Source organism: Dipteris shenzhenensis, chromosome 25, assembly GCF_047967505.1.
Source record: "Dipteris shenzhenensis isolate YYH24624 ecotype China chromosome 25, Dip_SZ_1.0, whole genome shotgun sequence".
NCBI classification, from domain to species: domain Eukaryota; kingdom Viridiplantae; phylum Streptophyta; class Polypodiopsida; order Gleicheniales; family Dipteridaceae; genus Dipteris; species Dipteris shenzhenensis.
Genome location: NC_141620.1, coordinates 19,973,547 through 19,981,595, shown reverse-complemented (window position 1 = coordinate 19,981,595; position 8,049 = coordinate 19,973,547). Strand labels below are relative to the sequence as shown.

General features: G+C 40.9%; 1 protein-coding gene across 1 annotated transcript in view; it reads left to right on the top strand.

Annotated features, from left to right (window-relative positions):
* Positions 1–1,307: 1,307 nt before the first annotated feature.
* The window catches only part of LOC147885567 (amino acid permease 3-like), a 40,487-nt gene continuing 33,745 nt past the window's right edge, over positions 1,308–8,049 (top strand). The window contains exon 1 of the mRNA XM_087396147.1: positions 1,308–1,330. The gene's annotated coding sequence lies outside the window, so the exon portion shown is untranslated. The remainder of the gene's footprint in view (positions 1,331–8,049) is intronic.

Below are 8,049 nucleotides of genomic sequence, written 5' to 3'. Positions count from 1 at the left end.
ACACAAATAGCACTGATGGCTTTACATGTAGTGGCCACTTCTGCTTCTGCTTCAATGCCACAAACATGCATGAGGATCATTAGCACTATACATAGATGGCTAGCATTGTACAATCATGATTATCACTAGTTACACAAAACAACATTGATGATGAAAGTTTTTTAAACATCAAATTTTACTTGTTAGTGCTAGTCCATTGCTTGTTGATGAAACCTTTGATGCCAATGTCTCCTCACGCTTAAGAGGAAGAGAACACACTAATAAGAGACAGTTTTCACTACAACATTCATGGCTAGATGCACATATAGCACCAATGGCTTTGCATCTAGCAGTTGATTCGGCTTCAATATCACAAATAGACATGAAGATCATTAATACTATACATATATACTATCACTGTAAATAGATGGCTATTGCTCATAGAAACAACACCTATATGGGAAAGTTTTATGGGATCTAACTTCACCTGTCAATGCTATTCTATTGCTTGTTGATGCAACCTTTGATACCAATGACTTCTCATTCTTAAGAGGAAGAGCACACACTAATAAGAGACAATTGTCACTACAACATTCATGGCTAGCTGCACAAATAGCACCGATGGCTTTACATGTAGTGGCCACTTTTGCTTTTACTTCTGCTTCAATGCCACAAACATGCATGAGGATCATTAGCACTATACATAGATGGCTAGCATTGTACAATCATGATTATCACTACTTACACAAAACAACATTGATGATGAAAGTTTTTTAGACATCAAATTTCACCTGTTAGTGCTAGTTCATTGCTTGTTGATGAAACCTTTGATGCCAATGACTCCTCACGCTTAAGTGGAAGAGCACACACTAATAAGAGACAGTTTTCAATGCAACATTCATGGCTAGATGCACATATAGCACCGATGGCTTTGCATGTAGCAATAGATTCTGCTTCAAATGCCACTATCACATATGCATGGGGATGATTAGCACTACACAAAGGTCATCAATATCATAGCTAACTTAAACGCCATAGAAGAGGGATGTCTTTAAAGGATCAAATTTTAACTATGAGTGCTAGTCCATTTCTTGTTGAGGCAACGTTTGATGCCAATGATTGCTCGTGTTTAAGAGGAAGAGCACACACTAATAAGAGGCGATTTTCACGACAACATTCATCGGTAGCCGCACAAATAGCACCGATGAAAGGAAGCCGATGAAGGAGCTAAAGAACAGAGCGGAGTACCGATGGCCATGAGAACTTCACCTTTCAAATTGGACGGCTAAAGATACATGAGGATCATTAACACTCTAAAGAACAGAGCTAAATAGAGAACAGGAAGCCGATGAGGATCACTAACACTCTATGCAGATGAGTACAACCGTAACCAAAAGCTGACGGAGCGAAGATACATGAGCATCCTTTGACACTCTACACAGATGACTATCGCTGTAAGCAAAGTTGACGGAATCCCTATGGCGCTAAGAATTTCACCTTTCAAAGGAAGTGCCGGGAGGAGGTGATCGCTGCTGGATTCCGTTAATATGGGGGCTGCCATTGCTGCATGCCAATCCACAAAGTTCAATATCAGCCGCAATAGATTTACAAGGAAAGCTTTCATTCGTAATACGCAAAAGAAGCGACTCGGTTGGATGAGCAGGGCTTTTCCGACCAGCAGTTGAGGCGCCATGCATGAAGGGTAACCCTCCGCGAGAGGCAGAAGCGGACGGGAGAGGCAAGCACATGCACAGCAGCAGCGCTGGTCTTCATGGTGCTGCAGGAGACCACGAAGAAGATTTTGAGATCCTGAAATGCCATAGCCAGGCATCTGCTTAAATAGACAGATATGCTGACGAGCAACCCGTTGATCGATCACGTTGATCAACAAGAGCAACCCGTTTCCTTTCCTCTGAGCAACCCGTGATCCTCTCCTCTGAGCAAAGGTGACAGACAGGGGTGATACGTTCTCGAGTTGGTGCTGGATGCGTTTTGCCTCGATTCTAGCTAGGTCCTATCGCGGATGCCTTTTGCCTTGTGTTGCCCGCGCAAAATGCACCCAAATACGGGTTGCTTGAGTTGGCGGTCTCCCTGGCGCTCATAGAGACCTCCCACTGCCCATTGTCATCATGAGTACTGCTTTCTAGGAATTGTCAAGGGGGCGCACTGTTAATCAACCTGGAAAGTGATGCGAGAGGAAACCGTGATCCTCGTCTCTCGCATTTCCTCTCCACCCAAAACCAGTCTAATTTTTACGCAGCGCCATGGTTTAAGCTTAGAGTCCTTTTCTTCTAGTCTTTTATCTCCTGAACATAACTACCCTTTTCACGAACATTTCTCTCGTGAACAAATGAGACAGATGGTCATACAGTGAGAGGCTAGTCTCTGGTTTGAAAATGAGGAAAGTGACACTACAGCTTAATGCGCGGCCGAAGAGCAAAAACTGGTGCTTATAAATGTGTACATATAGAAATAAATTAGTAAATCAAACAAAAAAAATGTATATAAAGAAGAATGAAGTTAGAAACTTTGAATTGATAAGAAGTTGGTGTGTATTATAGATCCAAAACAAACAAACCACGTATTGGTCCCAAAGATATATTGATAACTCATTGACATGGATTATCGACTCCACATTGAGAGTGATCCTCAATCTTTCATAAAGTAACAATATTCCCAGCTTAGCATTCCACACCATCATTAATTGTTGCTTGTATTGTTAATTGAAATGTAGACAAAGTACTTGATATGCCATAGTGGCCGGTGTGATTAAATCACATTTGTCCTTGGAATGAAAACTCTTCTACACACATGGGTGCCGATCATTACTTCAAGTTCTCTTCTATTAAAATTGTTGCATATCAATCTTATTCCATTTTGGAGCCCTTGATAAATTTTCTATAGCATTTACTTATGAGGTGGAAATTAATCTCTGAATTTTATGGTGCAGATTCACGTGGAAACTTTTCATCTAGTGTTGACACCTTTTTTTGAACGATACTTTGAAGAGGATTTTTATAACTTTCTTCAAGTCCATTAGTCTTCATGGTTCACCCACTATTGCATGTTAAGCATTGGTATTTTTTATCCTTTAAAGTGCATATCCTTCAGAAAAAATCCAAAATAGCCAAAATGACTTTCCAATGGTGGCGTTTGGTATACACTAAAATCTGATCAACATTATCCAAGATATGTCTGAAATTGCTATGAATGGTGTATCAACTAATTCATTAGATTCCTAGGCTGAAAAGGATGTGGCTACGAGAAGAGGCTTCTGCTCATGATCGCTCGGTCAAGTGGTGCAAAACCCTCTCTATGCTTTTTGAATTTATTGCTGACTAATCGCATAAGAATTCGCATGATGCAAGATCGAAGGAGTCTCTAGCCTCACGTGCGTTGGATGAGATCTGAGTTGATGTCTAATGTCCACCTCACTCTCTATTTCATACTATATGATGACCTAGATCAATGAGGTGAGAACTAGTACTTGCCCAACACTTCCTACTTTAAATGCAAGAATAAGGCCCCTATTTCCTCTAGCCAATGTTCCTTCCCTTCTTATCTCCATGCCAGCAAAGCTGTGCAAGAGAAATCATCTCTCCCATGCAAGAACTACGCCATGAAAAACCTATCTTCACAGCAAGGTCGCCCCAATTATGAAAGAATCCTCGAGACAAGCTAGTATTTCTTCAAGGAACCAAATGGCAAGAAAGGACCACCATCTATGCTGAGTTCTTGCCATAGATTAGAACCTTGTTACGAATTTTCAATGTAGGGGAATATTCTCCTAGAAAAGAATAGTATATGTTAGACTAGGTGGTGCAATATATGGAAACAAGGTGAATGGTAATAAATCATTCATAATTCCTACTCGAGATCTAAAACAATAAAAATAGGGAAAAAGAAGAGGAAGTGGATGTGCAACATGGAAAAGAGGGCAGAGATTGTAAGAGCTAATGAATTGAATCTATAAGAGAGAGTGAGAGGGAGGGAGGGAGAGAGATTGTTTGAGGGGGGGTTCCTACCACTTTTGAAAGTGTTACCAAAGGCCTAAGGCCACTGGTGACTGTTGAGAGGAAGAAAAAGAGGAGAGAGATGGACACAAGAGTTGTATTTAGAGGAGGAGAAAGAGGAGAGAGACTGACACAAGAGTTGCTTCTAAGAAAACGATTCTATTCATAGATCATAGGCATATATTTAGTTGAGGACTAGGCTGAGTTAGGGCAAGCTATATATAGCTCTAACACCCCCACTCAAACTAGGCTCTCTAACTACGGATGAAAAAAACCCTTGGGAAGTACAAGGGAAAAACCCAAGCCACTATATATATCTATGTGAAAATGTATATACAAAGGATGGCCATATGCCAATTTGAATGATACAGTGCAAATTGCATGTGGATAGTACAAGGGCATAAGACAGGCACTTGTCCATGGTACAGTGCAACTTAGTATAGGCATTTGTTTGGTGCATGATACAGTGCAAAGTATGTGTGAAAAATAGAAAAATCTTCCTGGAAATCTCAACTTGTTTGACATAGTGATGATGCATAATCAAGGCTTGAGATCTTCAAGTTCAATGTTTGAGCTCTTCATCTGAATAGTAGAGCTTGTTGTCTCTAAGTTCATTTTGGTAAAACCTCCTCAAACCTTTATAATCATGCCTTCATCTTTTGCACAATTCATCCACATAAAATGACCAATTTCATGAAGTGTATATGAACACAACAAATATTCAAGTGTCCGTTTCTATTGTACCAAGGATGAATGTATGAGAAAATTGCTTCGGTCAGTCCAAAGATGAGTATGGAGGGGTGATTTGAGATGTCCACAAAGATAGGGTTGAAATGTCTCTTGGGTAGTGTAAGAAAGCCGTAGCAACACAATAGGAAGGCCCATAAAGTTTCTACAACTCGAGAACCAATAATTCAAAAACACAACGAGCATTCCGCCATCCAGAAGTATTGAACAATTGAGCATCCCAAAAGCACCAAACAAGTGGGCAGCCGAAAGTAGCGAACAACTGGAAATACAAACAATTGGGCATCCCAGAAGTACCAAACAATTAGGTAGCCGGAAGTACCGAACGACTAAAAATACAACGAGCATAAGCAAGGCACATATGACAAGAGGCAAGCTTGTGTGGATTAGACATAGGTTACATAATCATAGTGGGAATGAAATAATGACCTCTTTGCATCCGAAAGTACCGAACAACTGGGAAGACATCTAGAGATTATAAAGAACATCTAGAACTAACCAAGAAAATGGGCATCCGAGAACAGTGATCATGTCCAAACAAGTACTCAATAGTAATGAATATGTGCCATGTCCAAACGAGTACTTAATAAATAATCCATATGTGCCATGTCCAAACAAGTACTCAAGATGTGTTCATTCGAAAGATGTTGAACCTTGCCACGTGCAAATGGGTACACAATATGACCATGTCCAAATGAGTATTCAATATAAGTAATCCATATGTGTCCATTGTGAAAACTAGATAAATATGTGTCACATCCAAATGAGGACTTCGTAATAGTCCATGTACCACGTCCAGATGAGTAAATTTGTGTCACATCCAAACGGGGAGTCAGTATAATAATCCATGTACCACGTTCAGACGAGTACTCAAGTAGTTAGCCATATGCCACGTCCAAATGAGTACTCAAGCAATCAACCATATGTGTTCATAAGTATTGTCACCTAAAAGATGTTGAACTTTGTCACGTTAAAACGAGTATGCAATAAGTAATCCATAGATGCCATGGAAAAATGAGTACTCAATAAGTCAGCCATAGATGTTCATCGTGAAAGACATATAAGTATACCTCCCCACATAAAGGGCGAAATAAAAGTACGCCTTGCTTGAACCAATAAGTAAATAATACCATAAGTCATCAATAAGTTAATCAACAAAGAAGGAACAAATCGTTGGTCTAGCAAGACCTTGCATGCACTCGTAAATATAGATGAGTATGAAAAACGAAGTAGATGTACTCATCCTATAGGTATCGAATGTGCATTTAGTCCATTGGATTGTATCTAGGCATCTGTGCAAACCTGCATGTACTCGGAGAAACAACTGAGTGTGATGAAAGAGAACATATGAGCTCACCTTGGAAATAAACGAGTGCCTTGAAAACAATAGCAGCATCAGAATCCCTCAGCAACTTCTACTCTAGTTTAGAAATATCGTAGGGCGATTGACTACTTTTCATAACTATCAAAAGCCACGGCAAGCTTGTGCAAACATCTATCATGATCTTCTTGTAGGGTATTGTAGCTTGCTCTTTAGACTTCCAACACTGTTTCATAAAAACAACCCTCACCATGGCTGCTGCAAATTTCTCCACCGCGGTGGCTGGAGCTTGCTCCACCATGGTGGTTGCTCTCTGCATCCTTCCTAGTCTACGGAGTTGCCTCGTTGTCTTCCCCACCATGGCTTCTCTCTGCCCCATCCTTCTTGGCCTCAAAGCTCTCTTGCAGTTCTTGCATCACCTTTCTGGTTTCTGCATTCTCCCTTTTCAGCTCCTCAATCATCTGGTTTTTTTCAATGTAAAGACCCTCCTTTTCGGCTTTCTGATCTTCAAGGTCCTTTCGCATCTCTTCTAGCTCCTTGTCCCCATGTCCCCATAATTTCTCACTTCTTCAAGCCTATCTCAAAGCTCCTTCATGCACTTCTCTTCTTCTTCTCTTCTATGCCTTTCCATGTAAACCACTTTTGTGGCAGCCTCAACTTGCTCTTGTGCCTGCATGGCCCTCACTTGTGCCTCCTCTACCGTGGCTTCTATGCCTTCCCTGAGGCTTTTCTCAAGTTGTGCTACCTTTGCTGCATTGGTGGCTTTCTCCTGTAGAAAAGTCACTTTCTAAGACATCTACTTCTCGTGTTGCTCCAAAATCCCTTTGAGGGTGCATGCCATCAGGTGCATTGCAACTGTAGTGGACTGAGATGACAATTGGGATTTTCCATCCATGCAATTCTTTAGGTTGGTTAACACGCTCTTGGAGATCACCCTTGAGAAAGATATATCACATCCTTTCACTTGCTCTACTGCTGCTTGAACTTGCCAGAACTTGTAGGTTCCTCTCGTATCAGGAAAGAAGTGAATTGACTTCTTCAATACATCTTGGAGGTCTGATGGCAAGCTTGAAATCTTGACTCCACCATCTTTACTAATCTGAGCATTGGGGCATACATCTAGAATATCCTGTCTCTTTCACTCTTTCTCAAAAAAGTGTGCTTGCATATTGCCTCCACAAATTCCTAAATCCTTTTTAATCACTCTTTTATTGATGGTAATCTTGTGACCTTGACAGACTAGTTGCCCCTCCTTCACATTCATGTCCTGCACCATCTTGATGAAGTTTTGGAGAGCATGCAAATTGGGATTTTGAATAGTGAGAGAGGAATTCCCATATGTCACAATTTTAGGATGAGGGGCTCTGGCACTATGTTGCAAAGGGATAGGAAAGATTGTGTGACGAGCTCCCGGACCATGCAAGGTCCATTACGAGAGGGGATAGAAGTTGCAGGAAGAGTGCAAGGAAGAAAAAATTGGTCACGAGGGATAGAAGATGAAACAGTGAAGGAAATGGAATAGTGGAGGCTTGAGATTACAAGGGAGAATGAAACATTGGAGAGGGATATAAGAGGAAACAGTTAAGGGAATGGAATAGCTGACCTCACTATCCAGGTGAGAGCCATCACGGTGGTTGGCCCAAATTTTGAATAATTCAAGGTGGTAGTACTGACTTGCATGGTAATGAATGATTAGAAGTGGTGGCATCTAAGATTCCCAACCATGTCTGCGATGGAATCTAAGATCCACTGGGTTGTCAGCAAAAATGTATGCTATGTGTACTCGCCCACCCTAGAACCGTGTAAGCATGAATTGTGAGTGTATTTGAATTTATTTCAAACACCCATCACAATTATGTAGCCCAGCAAAGATTTTATTTGGCCACGCAGTGTAGTTTTCACTCACATGCAACAACAAGTCCAATACTTTTCTGCATTGACTTCACAAGATGTGCACAATTTCTCAATACATTGTGGAAAGATAGTGAT